Source organism: Gorilla gorilla, chromosome 3 (assembly GCF_029281585.2).
Source record: "Gorilla gorilla gorilla isolate KB3781 chromosome 3, NHGRI_mGorGor1-v2.1_pri, whole genome shotgun sequence".
Taxonomy (NCBI): domain Eukaryota; kingdom Metazoa; phylum Chordata; class Mammalia; order Primates; family Hominidae; genus Gorilla; species Gorilla gorilla.
The window spans coordinates 58,245,139-58,257,509 of record NC_073227.2 but is presented as its reverse complement, the minus strand read 5'-3'; the positions used below and the strand labels follow the sequence as shown (position 1 = coordinate 58,257,509).

Sequence of the window (12,371 nt, the reverse complement as noted above, 5' to 3'; positions counted from 1 at the left end):
TTCATGGTCATTTATATTCAAAGAGAAGAGATAGGTAGTAAACAAGTAGATACATAATACAATGCCAGGTTGCGTTTGGTGCTGTGAAGGAAACTGAAACAGAATAAGGGACTGGAGAGTGAAAAAAGGCCTGGAGACTATATTAGATAGCAAAGCCAGAGAAAACCTCTCTGAAGATATAAGATTCAAGTAGAGACCTGAAGAAGATAAAAATTGATAAAAATCAAAATATCGCAGGGCGTGGTGGCGCACATCTGTAATCCCAGCACTTTGGGAGGCTGAGGCAGGCAGATCCCTTGAGCCCAGGAGTTTGAGACCAGCCTGCTCAACACAGGGAGGCCTCATGTCTATAAAAAAAAAAAAAAAAAATTAGCCAGGCATGCTGGTGCAAACCTGTGGTCCCAAATACTTGGGAGACTGAGGTGAGAGGATCAATTGAGCCCGGGAAGCAGAACTTGCAGTGAGCTGAGATTGTGGCACTGAACTCCAGCCTGGGAGACAATGTGAGACTCTATCTCAAAGAAAAAAAAACCAAAATATCTATTCATTCACTGGCTCTTTTAAATGAATTTTTATTTTAAGAATTGCAACATCTATTCATATTTGGAAGTGGTATGTAATATACATTCAGTTTAAGGCATGGGTTGGTGTACTAATGGATTTGAGGATTTCTTGTGATAACTGCAGTCCACTACTGCCCCTAGGGAACTACTCCTTTAGATCCATCCCATGTGCCCAACCTATCCCTATTCTCTTTAATGGGCATTTATTTCCTAGTGCTCCCACTTGTGCCATGCTCAGTCCTTTGACCATTAATCCCCTCATCTAAAAGGCCAGCCTTTTCTCAACTGTCTACCAATTCAAATTATCTCTTCCCATAAAATTATCTCTTCTGTAATAAGAGATCACTACTTTTTAAAAAATTTACTATTTGCTAGGCACTATGCAAAATGCTTTATATTTATTGTATTCATGTACAAATGTAGGTAGTAACTACTATGATTCCTACTTTGCAGACAAGGAAATGGAAACTTGGGGAGTTTAAGAAACTTGTTTAAGTTCATATAGCTTGGCAATGTCAGGGAACGCCTACACTTTTTCTTTACTCTTTGATGGAAAATTGATTTAAAAAAATTATTTTATCAAAGTGTATTATCTGTACCTATGAATCAACCTCTCTTCATCTCTCCCCTTCCCTTTACCCTTCCCAGACCCTGGTAAACACCAATTTACTCTATCTTCATGAGATCTACTTTTTCAGTTCCCACACATGAGTGAGAGAACAAGTGATACTTGTCTTTCTATGTTTGTGATGCTCACATTTTAAATTATTATTCTAGTGTGCCTTCCTAGACCATTCTAGGATAACTATTCTATCTTGGTATGATCTCACCTTAGAATGTTTATCATCAGAATGCTGATAAAGAGAAAACCACATTAGGAAATTTCACTAAAAATTACACAAATAAGAGATATACAAATGCTGGTTCATTTTAATAATTTTTATTAGCCAAAATCAAAGGAACAGCCTCAAAAGTGAGGAGATCCCTGTTTTCAGTGGTGCTCAAGCAAAGAAAGAGTGATTCTCTCAACTGGGTGAGAAGTTGAATTTAGTGACTTCAAATGTAGAAATCTATGATTCAGATATCTATGCTTTTGCAGCAAGGTTCCATAAAAAGAGGTGGGTGAGTTATAAGCAGCCTGGAGGTGTTCATAAACATAATATACTTGCAAAAAAAATTAAGTAGAATTTTTATGACCTGGTAGTATTTTTGAATTGTTTACCAGACTATATTACATACAAGCACTAATGTCTCTATAATTAATCCCCATGTCAGTATTTCAGTTAGAATTTTCCTCTGTGGTATAAAACCCTTAGGAGCCCTTCAGGGAAGATGTACCAGGAAAGTATTTTATTAGTCCAGAGCTAATATTTAGTCAAAGAAAATATGACAGAACGAAGAAGAAAAAGCTACTTTTAGAGTTATGGGGTTTTTCTATTCCTTCACATTTACTTTTATACAAGAGATAATCTGAAAATCTTATTTTTAGAATCCAGAAAAAGTATTTAAACAATAAAATTTTTGAAAAGTGCTCTTCATTAGCATTTACTAAGAAGGATTTCACTCATTCATGTATTTTATTGTTCCTTAACAAACCTTAACCTGGAAAATATTATTAAAAGACAATATTTTTTCTGGACAAAACCTTAAAGTTTGTATAAATCTTTAAAAATTTTTAAAATATAAACCTGAGCTCTTCCAGTGCAGTTCTCATGAGGAAGTGGACGTAAGCAGTGCATAGCACAAATGAACAAGCATGCAAGTACAAAGATCCCCCACTTGTACTATCAGTGTGCCACTTGATTCAGCATATTAAGCTTCTACTGTGTTGAGTAGGCTGCTTGTCTCATAATTTTATAAAAATGGCATAGAAAAAAGAGACATAGACACATTATTTTAAACAGACTCTGATTAGTGTTTGATATGGTTTGGGTGTCCTGATTCAAAACTTCTCTGGAATTTCCATGTGTTGTGGGAGGGACCCAGTAGGAGGTAACTGAATCATGGTACTATCAGTGTGCCACTTGATTCAGCATATTAAGCTTCTGCTGTGTTCAGTAGGCTGTTTCTCTACTAAACTATAAAACTACTGTTTTATAAAAATGGCACAGAGAAAAGAGACATAGACACATTATTTTAAACAGACTCTGATTACGGTTTGATATGGTTTAGCTGTGTCCCCACCCAAATCTCATCCGGAATTTCCATGTGTTGTGGTAGGGACAGGGTAGGAGGTAACTGAATCATGGGGGCAGGTCTTTCCCATGCTGTTCTCATGATAGCAAATAAGTCTCATGAGATCTGATGGTTTTAAAAAGGGAGTTTCCCTGCATAAGCTCTCTTTGCCTGCTGCCATCCATGTAAGATGTGACTTGCTCCTCTTTGCCTTCTGCCATGATTGTGAGGCTTCCCCAGCCACGTGGAACTTTAAGTCCAATTAAGCCTCTTTTTTCTGTAAACTGCCCAGTGTAGGACATGTCTTTATCAGCAGCATGAAAATAGACTAATACAGTAAATTGGTATCAGTAGAGTGGGGCGTTGCTGAAAAGATACCCGAAAATGTGGAAGCGACTTTGGAACTGGGTAACAGGCAGAGGTTGGAACAGTTTGGAGGGCTCAGAAGAAGACAGGAAAATGTGGAAAAATTTGGAACTCCCTAGAGACTTGTTCAGTGGCTTTGACCAAAATGCTGATGATATGGACAAAGTAATCCAGGCTGAAGTGGTCTCAGATGGAGGTGAGGAACTTGTTGGGAACTGGACCTACGGTGACCCTTGTTATGTTTTGGCAAAGAGACTAGCAGCATCTTGCCCCTGCCCTAGAGATTTGTGAAACTTTGGGAGGCTGAGGTGGGTGGATCACCTGAGGTCAGGAGTTTGAGAGCAGCCTGGCCAACATGGTGAAACCCCATGTCTACTAAAAATAAAAAATATTAGCCAGGCATTGCGGTGGGCGCCTGTAATCCCAGCTGCTAGGGAGGCTGAGGAAGGAGAATCACTTGAACCCAGGAGGCAGAGGTTGCTGTGAGCCGAGATTGCACCATTGCACTCCAGCATGGGCAACAAGAGTGAAACTCCATCTCAAAAAAAAAAAAGAAAAGAAACTGAACTGGAGAGAGATGATGATTTAGGGTATCTGGTGGAAGAAATTTCTAAGCAGCAAAGCATTCAAGAGGTGACCTGGGTGCTGTTAAAGAAATTCAGTTTTATAAGGGAGGCAGAGCATAAAAGTTCAGAAAATTTTCAGGCTGACAATATGACAGAAAAGAAAATCCCATCTTCTGAGGAGAAATTCAAGCCAGCTGAAAAAATTTGCATAAGTAATGAGGAGCTGAATGTTAATCTTCAAGACAATGGGGAAAATGTCTCTAGGGCATGTCAGAGGTCTTCTCGGCAGCCCCTCCCATCACAGGCCCAGAGGCCTAGGAGAAAAAAGTGGTTTTGTGGACCAGGCCCAAGGTCCCCATGCTGTGTGCAACCTAGGGACGTGGTGCCCTGCATCCCAGCCGCTCTAGCCATGACTAAAAGGGGCCAATGTAGAGCTCAGCTGTGGCTTTAGAGGGTGCAAGCCTCAAGCCTTGGCAGCTTCCATGTAGTGTTGAGCCTGCAAGTGCACAGAAGTCAAGGATTGGGGTTTAGGAACCTTGGCCTAGATCTCAGAGGATGTATGGAAATGCCTGGATGTCCAGGCAGAAGTTTGCTGCAGGGGCAGGGCTGTCATGGAGAACCTTTGCTAGGGCAGTACAGAAGGGAAATGAGGGGTCTGAACTCCCACACAGACTCCCTACTGGGGGACCACCTAGTGGAGCTGTGAGAAGAGGGCCACCATCCTCCCGACCCCAGAATGTTAGATCCACTGACAGCTTGCACCGTGTGCCTGGAAAAGTTGCAGACACTCAACACCAGCCCATGAAAGCAGCTGGGAGGGAGGCTGTACCCCACAAAGCCACAGAGATGGAGCTGCTCAAGACCATGGGAACCCACCTCTTACATCAGCATGACATGGATGAGAGACATGGAGTCAAAGGAGATCATTTTCGAGCTTTAAGATTTGACTGCCCCATTGGATTTTGGACTTGCATGGGGCCTATAGCTGCTTTGTTTTGGCCAATTTCTCCCATTTGGAACGGCTGTATTTACCCAATGCCTGTACCCCCTTTGTTTCTAGGAAGTAACTAACCTGCTTTTGATTTTCCAGGCTCATAGTGGAAGGGACTTGCTTTGTCTCAGATGAGACTTTGGACTATGGATGTTTGAGTTACTGCTGAAATGAGTTAAGACTTTGGGGGACTGTTGGGAAGGCATGATTGGCTTTAAAATGTGAAGACATGAGATTTGTGAGGGGCCAGCGTGGAATGATATGGTTTGACTGTGTCCCTGCCCAAATCTCATCTTGAATTTCCAAGTGTTGTGGGAGGGTCCCAGTAAGAGGTAATTGAATCATGGGGGCAGGTCTTTCCCATGCTGTTCTCATGACAGCAAATAAGTCTCACAAGAGCTGATGGTTTTAAAAAGGGAAGTTTCTCTGCACAAGCTCTCTTTGCCAGCTGCCATCCATGTAAGATGTGACGTGCTCCTCCTTGCTGTCCACCATGATTGTGAGACTTCCCCAGCCACGTGGAACTTTAAGTCCAATTAAACCTCTTTGTTTTGTAAATTGCCCAGAATCAGGTATGTCTTTATCAACAGTGTGAAAACGACTAATACAGTGTTCTAACAAAAATACAAATGACATGTCATCAGAGAACGGGAGAGGAGAGAATAATTTTTGCCAAGTCTTTTTTATATGAAATTTGAGCTGGGCTCTGAAGGAAATTAGAGTTTTAATTGGCATGTTGTGTTGCTAAAGGGAGGAACCCATAGGCAGGACTGGGAATTTAGATACCATTTAGATTACGAAGGGCTTGAAAATAAAATTTTAAAAGTTATCCTTCTTAGCTGGGCATGTTGGCACACGCCTGTACTCCCAGCTACTTGGGAGGCTGAGGCAGGAGAATTGCTTGAACCCAGGAGGCAGAGGTTGCAGTGAGCCAAGATCACACCATTGCACTCCAGCCTGTGCAACAGAGCGAGACTGTCTCAACAAAGAAAAAAAAAAGATAAAAAGTTATGCTTCATGTATTAGTAAATCACCAAACACTTGCAAGACTAGTTAGGAAACCATCAAGACTTAGGACTGATGGGGAAAGATGATAGAAAAGGAGAAATTAAAGGGGATAATAAATTTTCAAGAACAGTAATGTCATTAAATAAATGGGTGAACATATAAAGAGGAGCACATATATAAGTCAAATGATAAAATGGGGTGGACATATTAAGTTTTGGGGGCCTTGCATTATTTGGAGTGGTCAAGTAGGCAGCTGGAGGTATAAAACAGAGTGTAGTGTTCTAAACCTGGCAGTTATTATAATTACCCTGCATTGCATTTGCTGTGTACTGGTACTTTCCACTTGGTTATGTGGTTTTTAGAGCAGAATCTGTTACTTAAATACATCTTTATATATCATGGAACTTGTTACTGTCCTTTGCAAGAATGAGTTTTTTTATTTTAATGGAATCACGGTTTATATTTTTTATTTGCCAGAAATAAGGATGGGGGGTAGGTTTTCACTTTGTCTATTCTTCTGTCTCCTGCTGGGATTGTACTTTGCTCATTTATGAGACTTCTCAAGTTAACAACGTTACGTTTGACATTTAGGGGAAATATGAGAAGCCTGATACTTGGGTTGTAGTGCCCTCTGCTGGGAAAGGTGATAGAACATAGGGGTGTTCTCGCAGAAAAGAAAAAAACAGAAGTTGAGATGTCAGAGACAGTAATTAATGTCTTTTTATCCTTTAAGCAAGTATATATGTGCATATATATTTTACATAGAAAAATAACTCAAAATAGTGGATGTATTTAAACATTAAGTTATTCTGGTAATTTAAAATGCAATTCCGTTTATAAAAACTAGCTTAACAAATTTCATTAACACATTTATGGAAAGCAAAAATAAATGATAAATCTGTCATATACAATTATGTCCCATTTGAGCTTAAAGAAACATAATTATAGGATTTCAGTTATTTATGACTATGCAACCATATGATCTTCCAAGACTGTTCGATGCAAAATTTTCAATTCATTTATATCAAGCTAAATGTCCCAATTTAGGCTGGGAAAATATGTTCACCATATTCATAAATATCTCATCAATATTTAATGACTAATGATTTATTGAAAATATCTCATTTAAATTGAAATTTTTTTAAACAAAGGTTAATGAATTTTTTTTCCCTTTTGGTTATAAAGTAACCATGCTCATTATGGAAAATATAAGACAGACTCCAGAAATCATTCATAATATCACTAGAATAAACTCTGTTTAAAAAAAAAAACACTCTGGTGTCCTATATTTTTTCTAGTCTTTTTTTCTACTCGTGTTTTATATAGCAGAGAGAAACTACAGAGCAGTTTTATGTAACTTTTTTCTTTGCATGATGACTTATAAATCTGTGCAATTTTAAAGAATTCTCATCCCAACATTGTACTTGTTTCCTTTTCCCTTTTCTACCCAATTAAAGATAAAACTTCTCCAATACTAGCACAGAGCTTTTGATCATTACACCAGAAAGCATCTCTTGCTTGTCAGAACCTTCCGGGCTCTACTTCTACTCCTCTTTGACCTGGAACTGCACTGTTGCCTACTAGTCATCATTCTAGTTTATTCCCAGAGCCCTCTACTGTTTACTGTGTGAAAACTATTTGTTCTTTGCTACAGTAGAAATTAGTGCCAGCGGTCTTTTTCAACAAATTAGGCCAGAGAAACTTCTGTGTCTCCAAATATACATGTTCTGTCTCATGTTTCTCAGCCTCCTTAAAGTTAAAAGGGGCCATTTAACAAGTTTTGGCAAATGATCTAGGAGCATTAGTGGATATATTTTCATTCTGTTAGTGGTTCTATTAGCAGCATTCTCTTGCTCTGTGATTAGGATTGTGAAGGCAAATGTTCACACGGCATAGCCACAAGATGAAAGCAGCCTGCATTGCTAATCCAGCAGCCTAGGAGAGTCATCCTACTGTCAATACCTATGAGTGAGAAGTAAATTTTGGAGTGCTAAGCTATGGAGATTTAAGTGTATGGAACCACAGTAAAATCTAGCCTATCCTGACTAATACATGATAGTATATTCAGTCACAGTGTTTGACAATGTTGTTTTCTCTGCTTTGGGTGCCCTTCCCAAGCACTTCCATCCCTTCACCAAGAAGTTTTTCTTGAGCTTCCTCTTATTCATCCCACAGGACTCATCTCAGGGGTGTTTACTTGATAAACTTTTGATTGCCCCCACCCCTCATTCTGGGTTAGCTGTCTGTCCCATATGCTTCTGTAGCACCATAAGTATATAAATGAACAGTTCTTGGATATTTATGGATTGATGAAATTATTTTGTAGGTATTAGTTATATAAACTTTTCTTTAGAATAATTATTAGAATAATTAGAATAGATCAGCAGTTTTCAGAGTGTTTTCTGCAGACCCCTAAGGGTCTCTGAGGCTTTTTCAGGAAGTCTGTGAAATCAAACTAACAGTGAAAATAAATTAGTGGCAAAAAAGGCTGGGACTTTTAGCAAATCAAGGTAAAGGCAATAAACTGCACCAGGAGTCATTGCATCATTGTATTTTTCACTGCCATACATTTGCAGTAAAAAAAAAAATCCAACTTTATTTAAGAATGCCCTGGATGAAACATTAAAGATTATAAATTGCATTGCCTTTTGAAATTGAGTACATACATGTCTTCGTTATGAATGACAAAAGAGAGGTAGACATAAGCATGGTTGCTGCATAATTGAATTGAATGGCAATCTTGAGTAAAAGCACTGAAGTAATTTTATGATTTGCAAGGTGAATGCATCATTTTTACCGTGGAACAACATTTTATTTGCTAAGAGTGACTGAAAACCTATTAGAATCAGAATCAGTATTTAATATATTTAGAATCTGCATGTGGCAGATATTTTCGGAAAATGACTATTTGTTGCTAATTATGAAATATGAGATTTATTAAGAAAATTAGAATTTTGGTAAACTTATTTGTGCTACCGTGAACCTGACATCCCCATAATACTTAAAAGATGTTTATAATGTGATCAGTGATATTAACGAACATGACTTTGTGACAGAGTACAATGAAAGGTGTCAACATTTGGAATATTTACTTAATTCAGTGTAGTTGTCTGTTCTCACACTGCTGTAAAGACATACCTGAGACCTGGTGATTTATAAAGAAAGGAGATTTAATTGACTCACAGTTCCACATGGTTGGGGAGGCCTCAGGAAACAACATTCATGGTGGAAGGCGAAGGGGAAGCCAGACACATCTTACACAGCGTCAGGAGAGAGACAGCGAAGGAAGCCACACACTTTTAAACCGTCAGCTCTCATGAGAACTCACTCACTATCACAAGAACAGCATGGGGGAAACAACCTCCATGATCCGATTGTTTCCCACCAGGCCCCTCCTCTGACACATGGCAATTACCATTCAAGATGAGATTTGGGTGGGGACACAGAGCCAAATCATATCACTCAGTTAACCAACATTTTCAAAAAGACATACAAATTATGTCATAGAATCACACATGAATAAAATATCCATTCAAAATGCAAGATATACTAATGGATTTCAATATAACAACACGTAAAAAGTTTGTTGATATGGTTCAATCAACAAGAACAAAAGCAAAAAACGTTGCCTCCAGAGAAAGTACCAAAGCTCTTACTATTCCAGATTCCTAGGTGCAGAAGAGGGTTCCTCATAAAAGCTTGGCTGAACTCCCCTACATTCTTCCTTTCTATGCTACAGCACTGCTGTCCTTTGCTTCGAGGCTGCTACCCACCCCAGAAACTATTAAGAGTGATGGGATGGTCCTATCAACCTTTTCCATCAACAGAATAGAAACCAACATATAGATTTTTAGTTGTAGGAAAATGCTAAGAGGGTTCTATGACTACAAAAGTCAACAATTCTTTTGAAACAGGGAGGCTAACAATCTGAGCAGGCTCATTTATAACAGTAAGTACACAGACTCATGAAATAGCTCCTACCCATATAGGAGTGTTGGAGAAAGGAAAATAAAATGAAATAAAAACCCAGCAGAATATGGGTAAGAATGGAAGGACCCATCTTTAGCCTTCATACACACTCTCTTCAGAGGATGTGGAGGGCCCAAGTCCCCTTCTTTCCCAGAGGAGTAACCTTTCCTAAGAGGAACACATGCCACAAATTAAGATTTTACATTTTTGTTGGTTTTGTTTTTGTTTTTGACAGGACTCAACACTCTGAGAAAATGAGAGAGCCAAAAACTCTACATTATTAAAGCAATGCTTCCAAGGATGTTATAGAATAATAATAAGCAAAAAAACAAATTCAGCAGTTTATCGGATCCAAAGAGCCATGTAGAATGTCTTGTGGCTGAGAATGAATGAAGAAAGAAATGAATGAAGGAAGAAACATAAGCAGCTGAAAACTGAAAAGACCAAACTCCAAAAAGGGTTCAGTAGAAAGGGAACTTGATCTAGATGCTGGTTTTATAGAAAAATCAGAGTTACAGAACCTGTATCACCCCACAGACACTGTAAAAGGCCTAATTAATATTTAAGAATAAAGGAGAGATGAGGAGCAAATATAAAACAGTTTAGGTCAGCTATATAACAAAAAATCACCAAGCCAGTGATAATTCAGTTTTTCACTCTGCAGTGCTCTAAAAGAAGCATCCTTCCCAGAACTTAAAAAAATTATGGTTATTGACTGGACATTAAGTTTTTGGACTTGGAAAACACTGAGCTCTCTGAGGTTTCATTTCTTCTGATAGAAACTAAATAAATACCTAGAATAATCTTTAAAGTAATCATTGTTTTTCTTTTCTTAATCTCAGGATTTTAAAGTATAGAAATCTAATATGTGTAATAAACAATCTACATTGTCATACCCTTTTAAAACACTTTCATTGAAACCTCTTTTGTACTATGAATGAACTGCATGCATTTTGTTACGCACATTTAATTTGTATAAAATATTTAAGATAAATATTTCTAATCAAAACTAGCTGTGTCAAATTTTGCACTACTCTTAATGATAACATCAAAACTATCAGGAAACATAGTTAAAAATTGTATTTTATTGGCCTGGCACAGTGGCTCCTGCCTGTAATCCTGGCACTTGGGGAAGCCAAAGCAGGAGGATGACTTGAGGCCAGGAGTTTGAGACCAGCCTGGGCAACATAGTGAGACCCTATCTCTACATTTCTTAATTTATTTTGTGAAGAAAACAACCAACGTGGTAGTAGTTCTTTTTTAACAACAACAAAAAAAGTTATTTACAAGTTTATATAATTAAGTAGAGCATACTTTAATTTGTAACATTTTGTTTATGGTGTGTTTAAAAATATTTTAAAATATCCATGGAATTATCAATTTGTTTTGAATACCGTATGGTAGACATAATACTAATTGGCAGTATTTGATTTTAATAAATAATTCATAAAATTTTTAATACATAAAACAGCTGCATCTGCATTGCTACTTCTCATTGCAAAGTTTTGTCATTAACAAACTTTAATTCAGTAACATACAGAATTCAGTTTAAGTTGTAGCTTAAAAATTTATCAGGTACCATCAAGCTATTTTCACTTTAAGGTATACAAATATTTATTTGTAAAAAAAATGATTTTTTAACAAAAAAAATGGAGTTTTCTATTCCACATTAATAAACTCTGGCTCTCAGAGACAGATGGGAGCAAAAAAGATTCCAACTCCCAGATAGAGTTCTGGCATGGATTCACATAGAACAATTACACTAGTATTCAAGCTGCATCTGAAGGCTTAAAAACATAAAATTACAAAATTAGAATCTTAGCAGTCACTAGTATCACTTTCCATAATCTCTACTCCTACCCCAACCCCAAGACTAGATCCTTTAATCTCCTCTGCCCCTTCTAGATGAATCGGCATCCAGGCTCCACCTGAATGACAGCCAAATTTGCCAGACCATGATTCAGAGGGCATTTTTACATAGGCTCAAGTGAGAAATATAAAATACCCTACAAATATAAATGCCTTTGTGAAAGTAATGCTGATGTCATTTCCCAGCATGGACTGCTTACTAGTGTTAGGTATTACCCAAAACTATAAGTTTTCACTCTTTTCAGAAAAAGCAAGCAAGCAAACACACAAACACATAACACCAACAAACAGAAACTCCCACAAAAATGTGAATTGTCAACATCTCTGGTTAAAATCACTTCCTTATCCTGGACTTCTATGACTAAGAGGCAGGATTGTGTAAAGTGGGTGTTGTTCTGCATTCTTGGACAAGGTTGTTAACCTCTTGGTATCTGTTTATTCATCTATAAAGTTGAAATAATAATAGTATTCTTCATGGAATAGACAGAAGGATCAATTGGGATAATACAGACAAAGTCGTTGGAATTGTGCCTGACACATAGTAACAACTCAGTAAATGTTAAGCATTGCTGTTTCATTTATGATGATGATAATGAATACAATATGTAATGTTAATTACCACCAAAGGTATTAAATATCAAGATCATTAATAACTGAAATTTAATATGCTAAGACTACTTTAAAAGGCCTTTGGTATTTCAATGTTTTAAGAAACTGAGTTTATTTATGATATAAAGGAACTAAAAATGCCATTTAAAAGTGATGTAATAAAATTTTAGGACAACTATTATTACATATATACTTATTTTAGATCTTTGGTAAATGCAAAATGGCTATCAGTAGATAGTGTGAAATCCACACTTT

At 37.5% G+C, this 12,371-nt stretch overlaps 1 protein-coding gene across 1 annotated transcript in view; it reads right to left on the bottom strand.

Moving 5' to 3' along the window:
• Positions 1-12,371, bottom strand: part of TMPRSS11F (transmembrane serine protease 11F) — a 136,762-nt gene that overhangs the window by 123,479 nt on the left and 912 nt on the right. The gene's annotated exons all lie outside the window — the stretch shown is intronic.